This window comes from Alligator mississippiensis, chromosome 1, assembly GCF_030867095.1.
Source record: "Alligator mississippiensis isolate rAllMis1 chromosome 1, rAllMis1, whole genome shotgun sequence".
In the NCBI taxonomy this organism is placed as follows: Eukaryota; Metazoa; Chordata; order Crocodylia; family Alligatoridae; genus Alligator; species Alligator mississippiensis.
This window is the reverse complement of record NC_081824.1, coordinates 97,141,315-97,165,889: the sequence shown is the minus strand read 5'-3', so window position 1 is coordinate 97,165,889 and position 24,575 is coordinate 97,141,315. Positions and strand designations below refer to the sequence as shown.

Below are 24,575 nucleotides of genomic sequence, written 5' to 3'. Positions count from 1 at the left end.
AAGCCTGTCCCATTTGGTTTATGTTCTCGGAAAGCACAGCCTGGACCAGTTGGTTTCAATTGCTTTGAATATTCATGCATCTCTCAGTTGATAAAAGAGCAAAGAAGCAGTATATGTAGCAGTTCCTATTTCACATTCAGTACGAACAAAGGTGATACAATTAGATGCATCTGTGCAAAACTGAGAGTTTATATGCAGAGATGAATGATATAGAGTACCCGTACTCTGTAAGAGTTGCTATTTCCCATCAAGCTACTAGAGCTAAGAGTACTCTCACGGCACATGAATACTTCCTCCCATTTATTCAGAAGTACTGCATCAGTGTCACATCAGACAATGTGACCTCAATTCATTATATGAACAAACAAGGGGGAATGTGATCTTCCCATTTATATACCAAAGCAGTAGGATTTGGGAATATACCATCAGATCAACTAAACAGCAGCTCAGTTACCAGTTTGTTTAATCAGCCTTGCCAACAACTTCAGCAAGAGTATCAAAAAGTTTGACAATTTAATTCAATTCAAATTCAAAGTTACTATGGTGGAGTAGAGAGAGGAGACACAACCTGCAAGGGGGAGCAGGGGGGGCAAGCATGACCTGAGAGGGGTAGGGGGAGCATGTGTGACCCACAGGTGGATTGTGGGGGGGGAAGCAGCGTGACCTGTGGGTGTGATAGGGGAAACAGACACGACCCATGGGTGGGGTAGAGAGTGCAGGTGAAGCCCATGAGGGGTGGGGTTGCAGGTGTGACCTGCAAGGGGTGGGGATCAGGCGCAACTCACAAGAGGTAGGGGGAGCAGGCACAACCTGCGGGTGAGGTGGGGGGAGCAGGCATGACCCACAGGAGAACACGAGCCATGGGTGGGGTGGGGTCTCCCCCAGTGAAACTATACCCCCATCCCTCCCGCCCCTTCTCCCACTAGGACTTACTTGCTCAGCTCCAGCAACAGCAAATACTGATAAAAGCAGCTGCACCCAGAGCAGCTTGTGGGAAGGGGGTTGAGAGAACTGGCTGGGGTGGGAAACAACGGGCCAGGGAGCAAAAAATAGACCAGTATGGGGAAAGGAGGGAGTGAAAAGAGCAGTCCTGGGGTTGGGGCCAGTGGCTGGGTTTTCCCAGCCCCAGGGCTGTGCAGGGGAAGTGAACAGAAGTTCCATGCACCGGTTTGACCCAAGTCAAATGAGTCTGATGCTACAGAGATCCAGATTTATTTTAAACCAGATTCTGTAGTATTTAAACCAGTTTGTGTGTATGAAACTTCTGTTCTGTTACAGGTTTAGACTGACTACCAGTCACTGACATCGGGTCTGAAAGTATAATATCAGCACTGGAACAAGCTTACTTTAAATCAGGCAGCCATTTTGAACCCAATTTAACTTCCCAAATCTATACCTAAGCATGTAGATAAACTCACTCTCGATAAGAAAATGGCAAGGAATTAAAAAAAAAAAGTACTTAAATGGAAAGTTGATGCTTAATATTGCACCTGGCATCCAAGAAATAGGTTGTACAAGCCAAAAAAGACAGAATTGTACAGGCAGAATTGTGTGGTATTTGTTTGTCAAACCCAATCGATGGATCCAATCCTTCATAAAGGCATTGTGTCCTACATTTTTTGTTCTCAATAAATGCAAGATGAAATATTCTTACATCGAGAATGTTAGGATCTAGGACTATGCTCAAAGCTTCAAGGATTCATCAATTCTTTACAGATTGTTAACTCATTGCATGAATAATCTAATCTTTAGCTGTTTTTATTAAATTTATTCATTTGATACCAAAATCTAGGGTTCTCAAGGTCTATAAAAAGTGTAATATCTTAAGCAGAAATGTTTTTAGTTGCTTGCTTCCTTGCTTGTACTTACATACATTTTTAATATAGTACAGAGATTTCTGGTATGAACTCTACTTAGCTGCAGAGTTGTTTTGTAGGATTAAAGCGCATAAGGTCTTGGCCTTGAACTACATCTGTGTTTTGGAATGAAATCTTAGTGTAACTCATTACAGAAGGAAGTTACAATTGCATGGTAGAATAGAAATTAGATCCTTTTTTTCCTGCATTATTTCCTGCAAATGTAGTCTTCTTACTTATGGAAAAAAACATTTCCTGATGTATAAATAATAGACAAATATTTGTACTGCCTAAAGAGTTGATAATATCAAGTCACAACTGGTTAAACTACAGTCAAAAGTCCAGAAAGTGAAAAACTACTACTTTAATTCTCAAATTTCCATGTGCTAGCCCTTCTGTGAAAAGGTAGTAAGCACACAGAGATTCAAAAATATTTGATTTATACCACAACTCTGACATCGTGGCACAGAAGATGGCTCAAATTGTTGTCTTAATAGAAAAGTAATACTCGTGCATGTGCGCAGTTCCTGAAATTTTATTTTGTGTTGCTTTTGAAATTTAACATCTAAATATGTATCCCTAAAGATACCTATTCATTCTTTATTTCTTCTTTTAAGAATTTTACATGAGTGAATGCTTTATTTTAGCTCTCCCTATAGAAAGATTTGTCATTAATAATGCCCTATAAACTATACTATAGCATGATTATATTCAGCTTATGCTAAAGTGCTTGTACTGTTCCTGAATGTATTGCATTCACAGCAACCTCATTAAGGGACCCAATTTAGTGCCACTGTCCTTTAAGGCTAAAGCATGGTTCTGAGTTGTAATATAGCTAAAACTGAATGATGTATTAACTATGTTTCTGATACAATACTAAAATCTTGAGGAAGTGCATTGGAAATTTCTTTGTCATGTATGTAAAGCCCTCCACTCCTTAGAGCTAAAGCTATTTGGAAGAGAGAAACACAAAAAACTATACAGGCAGTCCTCAACATACGACTTTTCAAGTTACAACAAACGGCATTTACAGCATTTGTAAATTGACACCCTGTTTCAAGGTTCCCATGCCGGTTTTGTCTTTCATAGATTTCATAGACAGTAGAGCTGGAAGGGACCTCAAAGATCATTAAGTCCAGCCCCCTGCCCCAGGGGCAGGAAGTCAGGTAGGGTCAAAGGATCCCAGCAAGGTAAGCATCCAAACGTTTCTTGAATAAGTCCAGAGTAGGTGCCTGCACCACTTCTGGAGGGAGTCTATTCCAGGTCTTGGGGGCTCGGGCAGTAAATAAGTTCTTCCTTATGTCCAGCCTAAAACGGTCACGGAGAAGTTTATGACCGTTGGTCCTTGTTATCCCTTGGGGTGCTCTGGTGAACAGACGTTCTCCCAGATCCTGATGCACACCCCTTATGTACTTATAGGCAGCCACCAGGTCCCCCCTGAGCCTGCACTTTTCCAGGCTGAAGAGTCCCATGGCGCTCAGTCTCTCATCATAAGGCTTATTCTCTTGCCCTCTGATCATGTGCATGGCTCTCCTCTGGGCTCTCTCAAGCTTCTCAACATCCTTCTTGAATTTTGGAGCCCAGAACTGGATGCAGGGAGGGATTGGGACTGGGGCTGGGGCTGGGACAAGCTCTGCTTGGGGAGGGGGTGGGGCAGCTCGTGCTGCTTTATGCTGCCGGTCTAGGAGCTGCTTGTGTGGCTGCTCCCACTGCCAGTCCGGGAGGGCATGGGGCAGGGGCATGTGCACCAGGATCTGCACAGGGTGGACAGGGCTGAGGCTATGCCAGGCTGCGCTCCAGGTGGAAGGCAATGGGAGCAGGAGCTATGCTCCCCTGCCACTCGCCCAGCTGGCCCAGACTGAGCCACTGTGCTGCCTCCAGACAAGCAGCGTGCAGCAGCGGGAGCCAGTCTGGCTTCTCCATGCCTCCCAGATGAGCAACAGCTTCACCCCAGCTGGGCAAGTGGCGGGAGGGCATGGGGCTGGGTGTGTGCCTCTGTATCAGGGCAATGGCTATGGGGCGGGGGGGGGGAGCATAGCCCCTGCTCCCAGCACCTTCTGTCTGGAGCGCAGCCCCAGCTCTGCCTACCCCACACAGATCCTGGGGCACACGCCCCCATCCCATGCCCTCCCAGACTGGTGGCGAGAGCCACTGGACAAGTCGCCATACGAGCAGCTCCCAGACCGGTGGTGCACAGCAGTGCAAGCTGCCCCATCCCCTCCCTGGGCAGTGCTTGCCCCAGCCCTGGTCCCAGCCCCAGCTCCAATTCCTCCCTCACTGCAGGGACATTGATCTACACCCCCACGCCCTTTCTCTCCCCCTGCCATAACAGACTTACCAGCTGGACACAGCTGTGTCAAGCATGGTAAAGGAACCAATCCCCCATTTATAACATTGTTCCTATGGGAAAATTGGTTCCACATTACAATATTTCGACTTAAGACTCAGTTTTCAGGAACCAGTTGTGTTGGAAGTAGGAGGACTGCCTGTATTTGGTATATGCATGGGTATGCCAGATGAAATATGTCACCTGTAACATGTGGTTGTTTACCCCTGAAGACACTTTTGGCAGTTATGCAGGTTGGTAACCTGCCTGTGTATTTATCTTGATGAGATAACAGATATGTACTCATTTTAATGTAATGCCCTGTGCATATAGGTGCAGAAAACATGGAAATAGAAACCATGGAAGCTGTTCAGTTATTTTTAAAGTCAGCCTGTTGATTTTGAGTGAATAGAGGCAAAGGAGAATCCTGTGTAAAAAGGAGAAAATATAAAGACTTAGAGAGAAAAAGAGAACATAGATGATGGTGGTGAGGTTTCTTTATATAGCAAAAATGACATAGCAAAGTTTAGAAGTAGACTGTCATTATACCTGACCCAGTCAAAACATGGAAAAATGCACCAGCATTTCTTGGGGGGTTACCTCCTGTTGCTATTGTAGCTAGAGCAAGTGAGATTGTGTAGGTATAAATTATAAAAAATTAAAAAAAATCATGGTTCACCACATGTTGATTATAATGGCTTCCTTTATAAAATGGCCATTTTCTTACCGTATTTTACTTCGGCCTGTGCAACATGTCCACATCTTTGATTCAGCAATTCCATCACAGAAATAAAGGCACTGCCTGTGTTGTCTTGACATGCTATAAGCTGGCATGCAAGCTTTGTGGCTTGAAGAGGTATCTAAGCCCATTCATTTTAATGAGCCGTAACACATGTTTGATGTTTGAGCCTTATCTTACTAATAAAGTGACTTCACCTGATTCCTGAAGTCACTGAAACCTACCAAGGATTGAGAAGAGGAGTTTTGTGGATCGTGTATGTTTATGAGGGCAGTGTTAGTAACTCTGGCTAGCATCTCTGCACTGTAGTTGTACATGACAATAGCAGGCAGTCCTGAAATCTTCTAGTAACATCCACATGGAAAGGACAGATTTAATGTGTTTGCACATAGTATGGTAGCCACCTTTATACTAGATCATATGGGTTGCAAATCCAAGGTATAAAATAGATGCTATATATAAAATATATACATATAATAGACACGGCTTGTTCCTTAAAGCAAGAGTCAGCAACCTTTAGCTGAAATGGGCTACCTCTTTTGACCCAGCCCTCTGTGACAGGCTGAAAATCTGTTCCCCTGGAACACCCAAGCAACCTGTGCTTACCCCCACCGCTAGCCCCATCCCCCAACAGCAATGAAGAACAAATCACAGAATCAGAGAGAAGTAGGGCTGGAAAGGACCTCAAGAGGTCGTCTAGTTCAACCCCCTGCCTCAGACAGGGTCTTCCCTCACCAAGCCATCCTATACGAATACATTGTCTAACATATTAGTAAAACTACACAGTCAAACCTGACACAGTCACAAGACATAGTAGCCTAACCAGCCACAGATAAAGCAGGGAAACAACAGCAGCCAGTGTCCTGCTGAGAGATCAGGAAGAGGGCCACTCCACAAAGGAAAGCAAAAACCCCTAATCCATACCAATCTGACCATGGGGTAAAATTCCTTCCTGATCCCAAATGTGACAATGGGTCTGGCCATGCCTGAGCAGAGGGGCAAGGCTAGCCAGGAACCTCCAGGAGCACTGGCACACCCCAGTCACAATCCCCAGCCTTGGCTGCAGCCAACACCTAGTGCTTCTCAGGAAGGTAAAGGGGGAAAAAAAACCCCTGATACCTGTAGCAGCAAGAGGTGGGAGGAAATCCTTCTAGCCCCATGTGGCAACTATTGAAACCCAGAAGCATGGGAAATACCCCTAGGAGAGCACAGGTATAACTACTCCTAGATCGGGGCGGGCAATTATTTTGGGTGGAGGGCCGCTTACTGAGTTTTGGCAAGCCATTGAGGGCCGCATGACAGGCAGCCAGGGGTAGATATATATTAATTTTCTAAATTTTTTAAGGGCCCCATGGGCCAGATAGAATGGCCTGGAAGGCCACATCTGGCCCACAGGCTGCATTTTGCCCACCCCTGTCCTAGATCATCATCCCTGACCAATACTTGTCCAGCCTCTTCTTGAACTCCAATGATGGTCAGTCCAGAGCTTCCCTAGACAGTCTCTTCTGCCTCAGTGTTCTAAAAGTGAAGATTTTTTTTCCTAATATCAGATCTAAACCTGCTTTGCTGCAACTGTAAAACATTGGTCCATGTCATGCTCTGTGTAGTAAGAGAAAAAAGGTGTTTTCCCTCTTCTTTATGGCAGCCCTTCAATATTTGAAGGTGGCTAACATGTCCCATCTTCAATATTTGAAGGTGGCTAACATGTCCCATCTTAAAAGCACAAGCTGAATAGACCTATTTCTTTCAGCCTCTCCTCATATGACTTGCCTTCCAAAACCCTTTAGCATTTTTGTCACCCACCTCTAGACCCTTTCTAACTTCTCCATGTCCTTTTTAAAAATTTGGAGTCCAAAACCACACATAGTACTCCAGTCTAGAGGAGGTCTAACCATAAGCAGTGCTAAGTAGATGGGCACTGTTGCCTCCTGTGTCTTGAGCATAAGGCTTCTGCTGATGCATTCCAAAACCACATTCACCTTTTGTGCAGCTATATCACATGGCAGACTTGTATTGAGTCTGTAATCCACCAGGATTCCTAGATCCTTCTCCACAGTGCTGCCATTCAGCCAGGTGTCACCTGTTTTGTATTTGTGGTTTTGAGTATTCTTCCTGAGGTGCAGCACCTCACATTGGTCAGCGTTGAACTTCATCCTGTTAGCTCCAGGCCAGCTGTCTGATCTATCAAGATCCTTCTGAATTGAGCTCCTGTCCTCCAACATGTTCACACTCTTTCCTGGTTTCATGTCATCTGCATATTTGCTCAAGCAGCTCTTTATTTCAGCATCCAAATCATTAATAAATATGTTGAGCAGCACTGGTCCCAGATCAGACCCCTGTAGGACTCCAATCAACACCTGCCACTCTAACATGAATCTTTTTATAATTACCTTTTGCTTGTACCTATCAAGTCAATTAGTTTTCTGCATGCATTCTGGGCTAAGGATTCTGCACACAGTGGGAATCACCAAGAAGATAAGAAAAGTCCATCTAACAAAGCAAAATGCACTGGGATGAAAATGGACAGTGCCAGGACCCAAGACAAAACGTTATAGTAGTTTTGTCTAGCCCATATTTTTCCAGTTTGTTTCCAGAAGGTCATGTTGGGCTTTGGACTTCAGCACAGCTTTTGACAGACTGTATCTACTGGATTCCCTTCATATGCTCAAGTAGTTACTTTGTTGAAGGAGGAGATCAGGTTTGTTTGGCACCATGTATACTTAACAAGTCCATGCTGGCTGCTTGTGATAAGTCTTTCTTCCTCAAGATCCTGGAAATTAGCCTTCCTTATGCTGTATTCCAGTAATTTCCTGGGTATTGAGGTGAGGCTAACCAGTCTGTAGTTCCTGAACTTTTTCCTTTTTGACCTTTTTTTAAAGAGGGGCACTGCATTGACCTTTTTCTAGACCTTTGGTACCTCTGTGATGAGAGTAAATGCAGGCACTAGACAACAGCAGAGAGGGCTGCAAAGAGTGGCATGCAGGAGGGATGGTGCAGCTGCATGCCCTCAATCTCACATGCTGCCCAAGGATAGATTGGACCTTTGTGAGCCAGATCCAACCTCTTTTCAGGCCAGATCCAGCCCATGGGCTCTACGTGGCCAACCCCTGCTGTAAGGGAATGTGATTTGGTGATTGTGTGTGTAATATGCAACATAAACAACTGTTTTCCTAAACAACTGGTATTAATATCCTCTCTCTAGGCCTGCTTGGATATGTATTTTTTCTTTTCTTTTTTTATTTACACTGGCAAGGGATATAGATAAAGCCTATTCATCATCTTTCTGTTTATATCAACAGATCTGCCTGCGCCCAAAAGAATTATGTCAAAACAGTTGCCTGGATTTGTTTCTTAGTATGCTCTCCAGCAGCTTTGTTGCTTGAGGGTCAACCTGGAATACATTAAACTGGAATTGGGGCAGAAACTGCAGCCAGCCTCAGGTCAATGTTACCTCTTGAGATTTGCAAGACAGCCTCTCTTTGGCTTCATTGCATTAGCTTCCCTAGTAATCCCAAGTCTTGTCTAGTTGTATTACAAAGGCAGATGATTAGTTTTGTAAGCTTCTATTTTAATCCCTTTTCTCTTTGTGTTTGAAGTAAAAGAATGAGCCTAATATCTGTCTTATTTTTATTATAGGGAATGTTTAACTTGTGCAGTATTCTAGAGCTTTTCTTAGATAGTGTTTCTGTTTCAATGTCCTGTCTATATGACTAGGAAGTCTACCACCACCACACAGCCCTTCAAAGTAAATTAGTATTCTCTAGCCTATATAATCTCTAGTTATCTATGCAAAAATAATGCATGATTTAACATGAATACCAGGTGTCCTAGAACACTGCGATTCTCTTCCATGATTCTTTCCAATGCCTGAAGAAGGGTGTTTGTGCCCCAAAGCTTGCAAAGAACAATTTTTCCAACTATTTAGTTGGTCTAATAAAAGGTATCACATTTACCCGAAGAACCTTGTCTGCCTATGGCAGAACATGCATTCTGGGCTATACCAGGGATTGTGTATGCAGTAGGAATCACCTTGAAGACTAAGAAAATGCATCTTGCAGAACAAAAAGCACTGGGATGAAAATGGACAGTGCTACAATCAAAGATTCAAACCGTGCTTCCTTGACAGTTACAACCTATCAGTCCAGTATCTGTTTTTATATATTTGAATTCATTTACACTTTGTCAAATATGTTGTTATGCCCTGCTGGTTTTGGGATCTGGTTGGTAGTGAAAGCATCTCATTACAAGTCCAGAGAAGTGAATTCAAGCTTCACTCCTGACTCATGCTAAAAGATACCTCCATTCAACCCAGCTGTAAATGCATACCTCAACAGACTTAGGATGTCAAAGCAAGCCAGATACAGTTCTAGTCAGTTCACTTCTGTGTGTGCCATTGGCTATAGATACTGGAATATCTAAGCCATGCTAACAAAATGGACCAGTAGGCTCAGGCAGAGACTAGTTTCAGCAAAGATTCACCAAAGGCACAGTTTGAATCTCAAGACACTTCTTGGCAGTTTGAAGAGGGATAGTAGAGATTTCGTTTACTGTCAGAGGGGTACCCTACTCGGGCAGGATACCATTGCCAAGGTAGTCCTCAGGGTTTCATGTCATTGCCAAAATTCTCCATTACAATCATTTTGTATTTTGAGGGGGTACTAATGTGGTGTTTCCACAATAGTGCACTAGTGGGTTTTCTTATCAATGCATGCTGTATTTTAGCAGACAGCTTTCTTGTATGATTGAATGAGCCAAACCCATTTTCCCCTGTTAACACAGGGAGGGGGAAACCCAACAGAATGAGACTAATTAATTGTTTCTGTGAAATAATGCCTACTAAATCTCTGCAATGGAGTCCATGAATCAGGTACATTAGATTCTTTTCCCATTTGTTTTATTTACAGAATTTCTGTTGCAGCAGTCAGTCATCAGTGGGTTCATTCCAGAAACTTAAAATGAGCTGCTGCCAACAACTGGCACAAACCAAACCACCTCCTAGTTTCTACTACTCCTATTCATTGATGGAATTAATACCCTCTGGCAGCAGGCCCAAGTTAAGAAAGACAAAGTGAACAAAAGCTTACACTGTGTCCTTAAAAATCACCAAACCTAAGTACTGGCAGACAGCAGGATGGAGCAAATTCAATAGCCAAGGGCCCTCCACTGAGAATTCAGCCGTAGGACTTAACAGCCCACCTGCTAGAATTCAGCCTTGGGACTTCCAGCCTCTCTGGCATGTGACTAGCAGCCTTGGCAGGATGTAAAGAAAGAAATGATATTTGAGATGTACCAAACTGCCTAAAATTGGCTGCTGCAGTAGGTATCACATCTATCTACCCCACTTAAAGAAAGGCCTGGATTTCTATATAAGCTGCATTTTCTGAGCCATATTAAAGGGTAGTCTACCACAGTCATTCGGTCTGAAGGAAACAAAGATGTGGCTAGTTGTGGCAGGGTCCAAGCAGAAATGAAATACAGCCATGCCTGTGTTAGCTGAAGATAATTTGCTTGGCTCACTGCCTTCTGGGAGCCTGGAGTCCTAGAGCGGTGACAGACAGTAAACCCTTGAAATTTTTAATTTCTGAAACAATGGGAGGATGGTACTCCTTCCATGAAAAGAACTGTAGTAAACTCCTTCGATTTCCTAGAACACTAGGAGCCAACCTTTTTGCAAAGCATGCCACAAATTAGCCCCTCACCCTCTGTGAGTGCCACTCTGATCCCTTCCCCCTGCCTGATTTGCTGGTCTGCTTTCTGCCCCCTCCTACCTGCTACTGAGTTGCCTGTCTCCTCACCAATCTGCCATGTGCCACATGGAGGCTTCCTGCCACTTGTGGCACCTGTGTCACAGGTTGGTCACCCCTGTTCTAGAAGTTGTTTCACTTGGAACAGTAGCATCATAAAATCTATCCAATGAGCTTTCCATTATCAACTGAGCTTTAAGACAGCCAAGTTCAGGGTGGAAATGCAGAGATTGCAGTATCTAAAATCAGTAGGGAAGAGATAGAAGCCTGACTATCATCAGCACTCAGATGGAATGGAGGTCCAAATGTCTCAGATTTCCCTTGTGGCCTCCTATGCACAGTGAAGAGAAAGAAAAATAGGGTTACATGGTTTTCCAAGATAGGTTTTAATTGGAACTAAACTGTAGCTAACTGTGGTGATACAAGATCTATTGGTTATAAAGCCAGGAGGGACCATTGTGACTCTAGTCTGATGGCCCATACACTGCAAGCCATAGGGCTTGCCAGATTCATATTTCATGTCCAATCACATTAGTTGGACTACAGCCTACCCTTCAGAGAAATAGGCAATCATGATTTTAAAAACTTCCACTGTAACCTTTGCTGAGTTATTCTAATAGTTAAGTACCCTTGTTTCTCACTGCTAAAAATTTTGCACTTTAGTCTGAATTTGGTTAGCTTCAGCTTTCAGCACTAAATATTGTTTGTGTGCTAGACTGAAAATCCTTCTCATCTTGAATTTGTTCCCTTTAACAAGTGTGTGTGTATGTGTGTGTGTGTGTGTGTGTGTATTTTAGACCAGAGGTCGACAACCTTGTCCAGTGGGGGAGCCCCTAATGGAGCATAGCTCTGAAGGTAAGGTGCTTCCAGCCCAGCCTATGCTACTGCCCCAGTCACTGCACCTTCACCTCCATGGTTCTGCTATACTGTCACTTCTGTCTGTCCACCACCACCAAAATGCCTCAGAAATTTCCCAGTTCCACAGGCCAAATAAAATAGCTACATGGGCCAAATCCAGCTCATGGGCCATAAGGTTCTGGTCCCTGTTTTAGACTGAGATCAATCCACTCCTTAAACTCATGTTTGATAAACTAAATGAGTTCCTGGAAACTTGCACTATGAAATATTCTTCAGTCTCCTGTTTTTACCATTTTCCTTGAAGTGTGGACAACAGAACTGGACACAGTATTTCTTTAATGGCCACACCCATGCCAAATATATGCTGTTTTACAGAGGTAACACCAACAAGATTTCCCCCCGTTTATACACGCACTAACTTTTCTGGTCATAGCATCATGTCATGGAAGTTCATGTTCAACTGCCCATGACCATTACCCCCAGTCATTTCCAGAGTCACTGCTGTCCTGGATAGAGGCCCAACTTTCTGCAAATGTAGTCAGTATTCCTTATTCCTAACTGTATATCAGGGGCAGATTGGGGTGGGGGGCAGTGGCACGGTCATATCCCTCCTTGACTGTACCACATGCACAGTGACCTCTCAGAGTTTACCGGCATGTCAGAGTTTACCGGCTCCTGGGAGCTCACCCGCTGGTCAGCTTGGGGTCTGCCCAGAGTCCCTGATTTCACACAGCTCCAGAGCCTAGGGGTTGAGCACTGCTGCTGTTTGCTCTTCCCCTTCCTCCTCCTACCCCCATGAATTCAGCATCAAAAGGAGGGAGTGAGCAGCTGTAGCATGCAGCCATAGGTGGAAGAAGAAAAAAAATGGGGGGCGGGGCTGAGTGCTCATGCATGTGCACATGCCCGCACCCCCCATCAGGTGGAAAGAGTCCGTAGGGGGAGGGGAAAGAGCTGTGGGGAAGGGAGTGGGGCAGGAGCTGGGTCTAGGGCAGGGTGCTGTCTAGCCAGGATGGAACCGCAGCTTGTCCGGGGGTGGGGGGTGGGTCCCACTACTACACATGCCCCAGGAGGACACAGGGGCCATGTGCTCCCAGATCTGTGTGGGGCAGGGCAGGCTGCCACTGCAGGCTGAGGCTACGGCTGTGCCGAGATCTTCCCGGCAGGTGGCAACGGTGCTGGGGGCGGGGAGGGGTGGTCAGAGGGGCTACAACGAATTTTGGGGTGGCTGCAGCCCCCCACACTGTAGCCCCCTCCCAGTTCCACCACCCACTCCAAGCACAGCCCGGCCTGACCTGGCCCAGCCACCGCTCCACAACCGGGAAGAGCCTGGCACTGCCCCAGTCCCAGTCTGCAGCGGCAGCCTGCCCTGCCCCCCGCAGATCCAGAGGCACCCCTGCCCCCATGCCTCCCAGGGTGCATGTAGCAGCTGGAGCCGCGCCCCCCTGGATGAGCCACTCGCAGCCCTGCCAGCTATTCAGCACCTGCCCCTCCCCCAGCCCCAGGCTGCCCCAGCCCCACTCCCTCCCTCACCACTGTCTGTGTGCCCCTCCCTACCCTTGCTGCACCTCCCAGAAGCCTGCATCCAGGCTGCCTTGCAGCCTTCCTGCTACCCCATGTTTGGGGGGATGAGCCCCATTAGCGCCCCCCTTTTGTCGCCTATGCATGCAGCGCTTGACACTGGAGCTGTATGAAAACAAATGCTGAGCATTGCTGCTAGCCACTCATTCTCTCCTTTCCCCTGTTGCTGAATTTATAGGGGGAAGGCAGTGGGATGGGAAAAGCAAACAGCAACAGCGCTCACCCCTGAGGCTTCAGATCTGCATAGAATCGTAGAAAGTGAGGGTTGGAAGGGACTTCAGGAGGTCATCTAGTCCAACCGCCTGCTCAAAGCAGAACCCTCCCCATCCCAGCCACAGTTTTGTCTAGCCGGGCCCTGAAAACCTCCACGGATGGAGATTCCACCACCTCTCTGGGTAGCCTATTCCAGCGTTTTACTACCCTCCTAGTGAGAAAATTCTTCCTAACTTCCCTGGCTGGAACTTGAGACCATTGCTCCTTGTTCTGTCATCTACCACCACTGAGAACAGTCTAGTTCCATCTTCTTTCAAACCTCCTTTCAGGTAGTTGAAGGCTGCTATTAAGTCTCTTCTCAGTAAACAGGGACTCCAAGCAGACCCTACACCAACCAGCTGGTGAGGTCACAGAGCTCCGGGCACATGTGGAGCTCCCAGCAAGCAAGCTGCTGGCAGATGGTGATCAGAGCTCACTGAGACCCAAGGTCAAAGCAAGAGGCCTTGGCCACACACACTTCGGCAGTGTGGCACCTTTCTCTTTGCTGCATGTGTGCAACACAGCTGGGGGGCGGTGCAGCCATGGATCTGCCCATGTTCATGACTTTACATTTATTTGCTTGCACTAAACTTACCAAGCAATCGAAATGGTTCTGTATCAGAGACTTACCCCATTCGTTATTTACTACTTATCCAAACTACAGCATCTGCAAACTTTATCAGTGGTGATTTTATTTTTCTCCAAGTCTCCGATAAAAATAGCTAAGTAGCATAGGGCCAAGCACCAAGTCCTTCAGGGCCCCATTAGAAACATACCTATTTAGGAGGGATGATTCCCTGTTTACAGTTTCGGTTTGAGACAGATCTATTAGTGAGATTTTAATCAACTTACTGTTTTTACAAATAATAAGACAATCCTAATATAAGATAACCCCACCCCAGTAATTAGTTTCTGTACCTGAAAAATTTATAAATTGGTTATAATTTCCAAGGTATAGAATCTAACTATTGGAGCTTTGCCTTTAATTTGTCCCCCTCCCACTGCTACAACAGGGAAAATAAATCTATGGAGTCAGGTAGTCCTCTTGCCCTGTGACCTGCCAACTTATTTCCCCTGCCGCCCCTTTCCCCCTTCCTTACTGTCAGATCCTGCTCTCCCTGAGCACATGGAAGTAAGGGGCAAATTTGAAAACACTGACCTTGAAATAAATACACCTGCAGTAATTTGCATATAGGCCCCATTGACTTAGTTCATCCAGAATCGATGCATTTTTACCTTTTTTGAAATTGCTGCAAGTTTTAGCAGAGATACTCTAAACACACCTTTGAGCAGTACTTTGGCACCTGTTTATATATAGTACGAACTATACCTTTTTTTGGCAAAAATATTGATTTATCTATATATAAACATATAACAGTACCTCTAACAACCTGTCATGTGACCACTGTGGTTCACTTGACAGACCAAAAACCCACTTTAACAGTTAAACTATTTTAGTCCTGTTACAAAGTTTGCATCACTCACGCATCACCATTCCCTTGAAAGCATTACAGTTTCATAAAACTCTCTCAGTTACCTCCCCCCTCCCAAACCATCCTCCTGTTTGTCTGGTCTTTTCTTTCGTCATGGTATTCATCGTCGTCATTGTCACCAACCTCACTGTTGTCCTCCTCGTTCTTCTCTTCAGAAGGCTTGCCTCTGAAAAATATATGCCATTTCCCTGTCTTCAATATGAGGTCCGCCATCTCTTTCCTGTTGTCCTCTTCTGTCTTTCTGTAGTACCACTACATTTCACTCAGTCCCATTTTAATACAGTCCTCGACTGTGGGTCTGAATGCCTGTTTATGAGCAGGTTCCTGGCCTTCCACAGGGCGTACCTGAATCAGTTGATGAATTGGTCGAAGCGGGCTGTCAGGGCCCCTTACTGTTTAGTCAAGAGCCCGTAGACAACCACTTCTCAGGTCAGGGTTCTGAAACTTTTCACCACCTGGAGGAGTGCACATACTTTCTTGTACACCTCTCTGGTGTGTGGGCAGTCTCAAAAGAAATAGTTGATTTGTTGGCAGAATTGCCTCAGGAAGTTGGATGGATCTCTCTGCCCCTCATTGTTTTTCCACTCCCACACAGGGAGTGCCCAGTAGATTGCCTGCCAATTCAAGTCTCTGTCCTCCTTTTGTAGGTCCTTGTGGAAAATTTGCTCACACATGGCCTGGTAGCTGTCACCAGGTAGTAACTCCACCTATTAGATGATTTGTTTTGCCCTGATCACCTCCCGTATCTTGCGGTGGTTCACCAGGGTCACTAGGGCCATGTCATGCAGTTTGTATTTGTCCTGGAAGAGTTTCAGGACCTCATAGAACCATGGGGACACCATGGCCCCATGGGCTTCCATTGGTTATTGCGTACACCCATGACTGTCTCAGCAGATGCCCTGCAAAATACTTTATATAAAGTGAGCTGTTTTGGATTCAGCTCCTGTTGCCAGTTTGCAGACCTGGCTATGTACTTGGCCCAGAGGAACAGTAAGACGTCTGGCATTCCTCTGCCTCTGGCCCATTTCACTTTGTACAGCTTGGTCCTCACCACTTTCTCCCATACGGAGTTCCAAAAGAAAACACATATGGCTCTTTGGATTCTGCGGGTGACTTGCTCCAAGAGAGGGAAGACTAGGGCGGCATATAAAACCACTGGCAGCAGCACCACCGATATCAGTGCCACGTGCTTCCTGCCCTTGACAGGCAGCTCAGTTGCCATAGTCCCAGTCTCTGTTTGGTCTTGGCCTGTGTCTTTTCCCATGCCATCTGTCCCATCAGCTGTGGTTCAAACTCCACCCCAAGGAGCTTTACCCCTTCGCAGGAGATGGAGACCCCCAGGGCTGACAGGTCCCTGAGTTTTCCCAGGACTAGGCAGGTGCTTTTGCTCATGTTGACCTTGGCCTTGCTGTTCTGTATACTTGGGTATGTTGTAGCACTCTTTCCGCTGAACCCTTGTCTCTGCATACGTTGTTAAGGTCATCCATGTAAGCAAGGATGTTCATCTCTTCCCTGTTACTCCGAGGGATCTTCACGCAGCTGATCCTGGGGTCTGGCCTGAGCTGCTGAGCTAGTGGTTCCATTGTGCAGATAAATAGGATTGGGGAGAGCCGGGGGCCCTGCCTGATGCCTGACTTCACTGCAGTCAGGACTGTTAGGGACCCATTTACTAGTACTCTGCTGCTTACATTGGTGCATGGTGCCTTTATCCAAGCAAAAAAAGGTTGCAGGGATTCCCATCTTTTTCAACATCTCCAGTAGTAAGAGATGGGATACCCCGTCATAGGCCTTTTCCAAGTCAAGTTTCAGCATGGTAACGTTCTGTCCTCTCTCTTGTTGGTACCGTAGCACATCTTGCAGCTAAATCAGGGCTTCATGGATCTGTCACCCTGGCACTGTGCATGCCTGGTTCTCGTGGATCACTAAACCTATAACAGACTTAAAGCGCTTGGCCAAGACTTTGACCATTCATTTGTAGTCAAGGTTCAGGAGCATTATCAGACACCAGTTTCTCAGGTCCTCCCTCTTCCCCCACCTTCACAAAGGGTTTTTCTATCTATTGACCCCTACATGAAATCCTATGAAATATGAACTTTCATTTCTACCCAAGAGAACTTTTACAGTCTTTTCTCTGATGCCTGATGAAGGGTGTTTGTGCCCAAAAGCTTTCAATTAAAGACTTTTTTTTTGCAAAAATCTTGTTGGTCTAATAAAAGATATCACCTCTGTCCATGAGCCCTAATAGTTAGAGAGAGACTTTTGATGGAAAGGGTGCTAAAGAATACAGAGTACAGTGAAGCGATAGGGGCTAAACTAAATAGATCACAAAACATTATAATGGTAGTGGGGGACTGGAGGGTCTTTGAGAAGTTTGGTCTTCAGATAAGAGAGAAAGAAATCAGAGTGCTAGTGATCCCAATGCATGCCAAGGGGAAAGGTAATACAGCATGGAAAAAGGTGACAGCAAGGCTACGGCAAATACTTTGGTTGTGGTCCAGAAAGACACTGTCCTTGACTGGAAAAGTGGTAGCATTTAAGGGTGTGCTGCTGCTGATTATTCTACATACAGGAATTGTATTACCACCAACATGGCGGCAGATAACAAAAGTACAGAGGGAAATATGTGTATGTTTCTGGAATGCCAAAAGAGAAAGTTTGGCTAGAGCTGAACTGTACAAAGCAAAAGAGAAGGCAGGGGGGTAGGGGCTGCCAGACTTGGAATTATTCATCTGTGCGAAATATGTAAATACTATATGCAAGGCGGTAACATAGAGAGAGGGGAAAGTAGCGTGTATCACCCGATTTCACGCAGCTGCAATTTTGAGAAAATGGGGAGTATATCAGTCCTCTTTGAAGAGTCCATGGATGTGGCAACCATTGATTCATTACATCAGAATGAAAGGATTCATGCAGAGGTATTAAATAGGGAAGGTAGGGCGGGAGGACCTGAAGGATCATAAGAAATTGATGAAAGCTGTAAGGGAAAGAGACAGGATGGCACTGTGGGAAGCTTCACAGAAGGACAAGTGAAGAAGTGAGGAGCGGAAGTCTGAAGAAGTCTGAATATATTTTAGAATTACTTCTGTCTTTATCAACTAAGTTTGTAATCTCATCTAAAATGATGCCAAGTTATTTTGACACAATCTTTTTGCTTTGCCCCATGCTGACTAGCAGTAATTATATTATTCTCTCTTAATTCTTCATTAATTTAATTCTATATGAGCTATTCTGTTATTTTGCCCTGTATTGAAGACACGCTGACAGGTCTATAATTGCATGGGTCATCCCTTTTACCCTTCTGAATTATTAGTGTGACATTACTTTTACAAGAATTGGCACCCTGGACTCTTTATGTTTATTTTCAGTCAGCCTTGTAATCCTGCGGAAAGTCCAGAGATTTGACAGAGAGATCTCAGACATAAATTACTTGAACCTACTGTTTTTAAAAATGCCACATTCTAGTAGCTGCTGTTTAATATCCACCTTAGTTACTGTTGGAATGGGAAATATTTCATCATCATTGCAGACATCATCTGCCTTTTTCGCAAATCCAGAGCAAAACATTTCTTAAACAACTTTTCCCCATGCTGCTTCATGATTGAAAATTCTATGGCATTCATCTACTTACAGGCTTGTACTTACTAGTGCTTTTCTTGTTCCAATAAACCTAACAAAACAAGCATAATTGTAATCAAATGGGTCGGCCAAAACTTCTCCTAATGTTCTTTTGCTTCCCTTGTCAGTTTTCTAAAATATCTAACTTCTTGCTTTTGTATTAATTGCTATTAACATCCCGTTTTTTCCAGTTTCTTTGTGAAGAGTATGTATTTCACAGGCATTTTCACTTCCCCTCAAAGTCAGTATTTTTTTAAACAATTTGATCTTCTTTCTTTAATTGTGGTACTTTAGGTATTTTCTAAAATTTTTCTTCCCTGGGGGTTACAAGAAACAATGGTCCCCGGGGGTTACAAGAAACAATGGCCACAAGCTAGCAGAGAGCAGATTTAGATTGGACATTAGGAAGAACTTCTTCACAGTTCGAGTGGCCAAGGTCTGGAATGGGCTCCCAAGGGAGGTGGTGCTCTCCCCTACCCTGGGGGTCTTCAAGAGGAGGTTAGACAAGTATCTAGCTGGGGTCATCTAGACCCAGCACTCTTTCCTGCTTATGCAGGGGGTCGGACTCGATGATCTATTGAGGTCCCTTCCGACCCTAACATCTATGAATCTATGAATCACTGGAGTGTCCAGGCAGGGTCAGCTGACCCTACACTTCCCTCCATATAAGCCCCTGCACAGGAACAGGGAGTATCTGGGCAAGAGGGGTCAACCTGAACCCGGAACTGCGTTGCTGTTCCTGCTGTCTTATTCCTCTGTCTGTACTCTGCTCGATCTCTTGTCTTCTCCACCCAGCTCGCCCCCTGACTCCATGATCTGCCTGCTCCTCCGGTTTCCCGACTCAGCCTGTTCTCAGATTGACACCCTGGCTGCCCACAACACAGGGTGACACACTCCAATTCACTTCAGAGTTCCTTGAAGGGGCTCTGTAATCTGTGAGGAGCCATGTGAAGTGGTAATACTTGTACTGCCATATACTATCACTGGCAGACTCCAGAATACCATTCCTACTTGCAATCACATCATGTGGCTTAGCTTCAGGATGACAGTGCATCATTCTGTTGTCTTCCTGTGCCTTGCAAAACATTTTATTCCCTTCTTCTCAGTGCAGAGTGCCTGGTATAGTTCACTGCTTATGGACAGTTGGAGATCTTTTCAGGGGCACACTAAATTGTCTTGCAGGTTGATCTGAGTGGCCACTCTCAGATGTGCCCCATACAGCCCTCCGTCCCATTTACCCAGCTGGATTTTCAAGAGCAGTTTTTTTCAGTATACAGATAGTGTCTACACCCACAAGATAACATTTACAGTTCCTACTCTGAAACCTCCCTCTTTAAGGAGATATCCCAAACATACAAACCTTAAATGACTCCAGATTACAGTTTCTCAGCTCCACAATTTCCTTTATAGATGTGTTTTCTGACTACCATCTCTCTTCACTGGCACGCTGGGTATAGAACTGGAGGACCTTCAGCTGAGGGGGCAGACTCTCCAGCTGCGGGCTGTTAAAGATCCACATCCTTGGCATACCAAGCACAGAGGGCTATACATAATGTACACTGCCTAGTAGGCTAGATAGACTCTTGCTGATTTATCCCGTCAACCTCTCCCACACAGGGCTTCAAAGAATTTGCCAAACACCTGACAGAGCTATAAAATGAGCCATGCTTACTCTGTGCAATGCCAGGGTGAAAAGACAAGATTCCCCCACATACACACACCTGTGTGTTGGGCTTCCTGCCACCCTGCTTTTCATGCATCCTGTTGGCAAGGAGAAACTTTCTGTCTCCCAGTGCTTCTATCTAATATCTGATTGATCTGAAGCCCCATCTCCTTTGTCCACTGGGAGAAGAAGGACTCTCTCTCTTTCTTTCCGCTAGCTCAAGTTGTTTTCTCATCTCCTCCTCTTGCAGCTGAAGCTGCCACCTCCATACTTCCCAGTCATAAGAGGAGTTCTACACCCTGGGTGACAGTGGCGCATGGGGCAGTGGCAGCAGCAAGGTTCCCTACAGCAGCTGTTTTTTTGTGTTCTCTTCCCCCCACTTCCCATTGGCAACTGGGTTGCTGCTCCTGTCACCCCCTCTTAGTTATGCTATTGCTCCTGCCTATTACCCAAACCCAGAACAGCTTTTCCTCTTCCTCTCTCACAAGCACACACATTAATTGCTCAGCTCCTGAGCTAAGTATACCCAGTCAAAAAGCCCGACACTTAATTGATTCAGTCTTTGCAGGTTAATCTAAGCTGCGCAGATTGAGCTGATAAGCAGCTGAGCAGACATTCACTTTTGATTCAGGAAACACGGCCACATGCCTGCAGTGACTCAAGCCAGAAGCCAGAGAGTGCAAGAGCATGCCTGCCAGCCACTGCCAAAGGGAAACGAAGAGAGAAACCCTCCAAGGCTTTCCCCCGCTCCCTGTTGAAGTGGAGGGGGCGTAGCTAGGCCCCAGCCTGGAGCTAGCTGGAGGGTCTGCCTGGGCGGGGCAGAGGACTGGAAGGGGAAAAAGGTAGTGGCATTGAATTCATAAAAGCTTGAACAAAACTAGTTCTTTCTCTGAAGTGAGGATTAAACAGCTCAGCTGTGTGTTCACTTCCTCTTCCTGCTACCCGCAAGGTCTCTGGAATTTGCAGTCCACAATCACAGCAGCAGAACTCTGCAGGGTTGCTTATCACTTCCTCTTCCTGCTTCCAGGTGCCTCTGGGATTTGTAGTCCACAGTTGCAGGCAGCATTAAGTAAGCCAGCAGGGCAGGGCATCTCTATACTTGGGGGAAGGGGAGTTTAACTCCCCTCCCTGGCCAGAACCCAGCCAGGATTTGCCTGGCGGGGCAGTGAGCCAGCCAGTGAAGCCAGTGAGCCAGCCCTCACTGCTCCTGCTAGGGAGAAAAATGGTGGGGCCAGCCCTGCTCTGTGGAGCAGTCAGCATAGCCCAGCTCAGAGATGCAAAGCATGCTGGGATTCTGGGGGACTGTGATTTAACTTGAACCAGGAAGGGGTCATCGACAGAAGTTTCATAAACCAGTTGGACCTAAATCAGTGAAGTCTGATACAGCATTCAACCAACATTCAGTTAATTTTGAAACTGGTTTATGTGCACTAAACTTCTATTCTGTTACAGGTTTAAACCAGTTTCTGATCACCAGGGACCTTAGTTTTCCCTGATAAAAAAATTACAAATTCTCTGATAAAAAACACCCAAATCCACACTTAAAATTAAATGCCACTCTCTCTCTCTCTCTGTATGTGTGTGCATGTATCAACTAAACACACTGTTTTATTGATATATTTACAATTTTCAAGCAATTTGGAAGTCTAACAGTACCTCAATTACTATAGTGAAATAAATTCTAAGTACCTATCAATTTTGGTATTTGATTTTGGGGTTTTTTTTCATGGAAAATCAGTTCTCCCTACCTCCTTTGCTCACCAAGATACAGGGCCAGGCCCCTCACTCCCAAGCCACAGTCACCTGGCTGTGCCGGTGCAGAGGTACCGGCTCCCCACCCTGCAGCCCTCTCCTGGGGTCTACACAGCACAACAGGCGGGACCCAATGCGGCAGGACAGAGCAGGGCCACACTTGGGAGCTCCTTGCTACTGCAAGTCTTGCACTGCCATGGTGATGCACCCTAAGTCCACCCTGGACTAGTGAGATCACAACCCCATGCCGCTGCCCCTGCTGCTACCAGGTGGGCAGGGGGAGCTTTGCCAGGACAGCACGGGGCTTGCACCTGCGGCAAGGAGCTTCCCTGCCCAGCCCTGCTCTGCCCTGCCATTCCAGGTACCACCTGCTGTTCCACAGAGGCTCTTGGGGAGGGCAGCAGGGTGGGGAGCCTGAGCGTGCAGCCTGTACCCACCCCTGCACCCACTCCACGCACAAATCTGGGGGGCACAGGTCTCCCTGCACTTCCGCCCTTCCCCTCCCCCCTCAGTAGTGCACACAGCAGCGGAGAACAAGCCCCATCTCTCGAGAAAAGCTGCCTGCGGCCCTGCCCCGCTCCCCTAGCCCAGAAGTATAGAATCAATGTTTCAAAGACTTGTGTCTCAAGCTCTTCTTGAGTCCTTGTAATAGCCTTTTTTCAACCACTGTGCACAGGAGAGCAGCAGTCTTCTCAATCCTCCAAAAAATGGTTGCAAAATTGTTCATGGACATGCAGTCAGTTTTTGCAATGGCAAAGAATTGTGGGATAGGATGGATGTGGAATGACTTCTCAGCCCCTCTTGTAGATCATATCCCAAAACAGGCTTGAGAACCACTCCTCTGGGTGACAGTGTTGAACACAAACAGCTTGTACAGAGCCAGCCTTAGGGAAAATAGCACTGTGTGTTAACTTTTATATTGGCGCCCCTGCCCTTTCTCCCCAGTCAGCAGCAGCGCACATTTTGATTCGGAAGCAGAGCAGTGTGGGGCACCAGGCAGGCAGGCTGGTACTGCTTCTGCTGTGGGGGAGCAAGGTGGGCAGACTGGAGTAGGCGCTACCCCACTTGCATGTGCCTGGTCTGGCTCCTCCTGAGCAGCAGCTGGAGGCAGGGGGTGGGCTGGGCTGGGCTAGACATTGCTTCTCCTGCCTGTGGATTTGCCAGTGCAGGTTATGGGAAGAGCGCTTCTCTGAGTTCAGGCTGCTCACAGGTGTGTTTGTGAGGGGTGGGTGCTTGGTGCCTCCCTGACCATGGCACCCTGGGGCCTGGGACAGAAGTTCTATAAACCAGTTTGACTTAATCAGTTAAATCTGATACTCCATTCCACTAGGTTTATCTTAAACCAGTTTCAGCCATTTGAAACCAGCTTATGTGCACTGAACTTCTGTTCTGTTATAGGTTTAAGCCAGTTTCTGATCACTTAAACTGGTTTATGTGCAACTTCTGTCCCTGGCCTGGGTAATCATCTACCCCAGTGGTTCCCAACCTTTTTAGACCACGGACCGGCAAACTGTGGACTGGAAGTGACCGCAGACCGGCAAACTGTGGAGCTGCATGCTGTAGAGCAGAAGTGACCGGCATACTGCGGACTGACAGCCAACCCTTTTTTACACTCAGTAAGCCAGTCACTTCCAGACTTGGAAGTGAGTATAAAAAAGGGTTGGCTGCCAGTCCACAGTATCCCAGTCATTTCTGGACTTCTGGTCTGGCAGCCAACCCTCCTGTGAACCGGCAGCCAATCATTCACGGCCCAGTACTGGCCCATAGCCCAGGGGTTGGGAACCTCTGACCTAACCCTAAGGCTCACTCTGAGCTTGTGTACATTATCGCTTCCTACTGTTGCCACACAAAATGAAACTGTGAGGAAGGGGCTTGCACATTAGAACTGATCTTGTGTATCTACATTTACTCAGTGAACTGATGACGGGCAACATCTTTTCAGGACAAACTTCAACTGTCTCCCTTTCCTTTTTTCCCTGTTTCCCCCCCCCAAAAAAATTTTCCAGATTAAAAATGGGTTGAACTGTGTGTCTGATCTCTGTGGACTAGACATATCCATCTCAAGCCAGTTTAAAAAAATAAACCTCTTTGCCTAGATGGTTCACAGTGATAGGACAAAAACAGGGTTTAACCCATATTATCTGAAAATGTTTATAAATTATGTGTCTGAAGATGTTTTCCTACTATGCTTATAATATCAGTATCGGTCAACTGAAATTGTTAGCTTTAATTTTACTTGTTATAAAAGAGCAAAAAACATGTGTAGAGTCTTGAAACCACAGTAGCAATAGCTGGGTTTGAAAGACTTGTTGCTTGAAAAGGGCTAAACATTTTCAATAGTCAGTGTAGGCAAAGATGTGGTGTCTTCCTGTTTCTGGCATTTACTCTGACCTTTTCTTTCAGATACAGACTTTGCCATGGTTAATGTAAGCCTTTGTTACCTGGCAGTTGTAATACTTCAAGGGCCTGCACCTTTAAACAATCTGGTATTTTAGCTAGTGCAGAGTGCAGAAAGCATTATATCTTTGATCTACACCGGCTTTGGGGCTCTCTCACTGCTCTCTGGGGTGGGTGTATTTAAATAAAATTTAACAGTGCAAGCAGTGTCACATGTGGTTTTCCCCAGTTTGCTAACGCTCAACCTTGGAGGACCAAGCTACATGCACTTAGAGCTCTCAATCCTGAAATGAAAGAGGAAC

At 45.9% G+C, this 24,575-nt stretch overlaps 1 protein-coding gene across 6 annotated transcripts in view; it reads left to right on the top strand.

Moving 5' to 3' along the window:
• Window positions 1-24,575, top strand: part of FYN (FYN proto-oncogene, Src family tyrosine kinase) — a 195,622-nt gene that overhangs the window by 109,476 nt on the left and 61,571 nt on the right. The gene's annotated exons all lie outside the window — the stretch shown is intronic.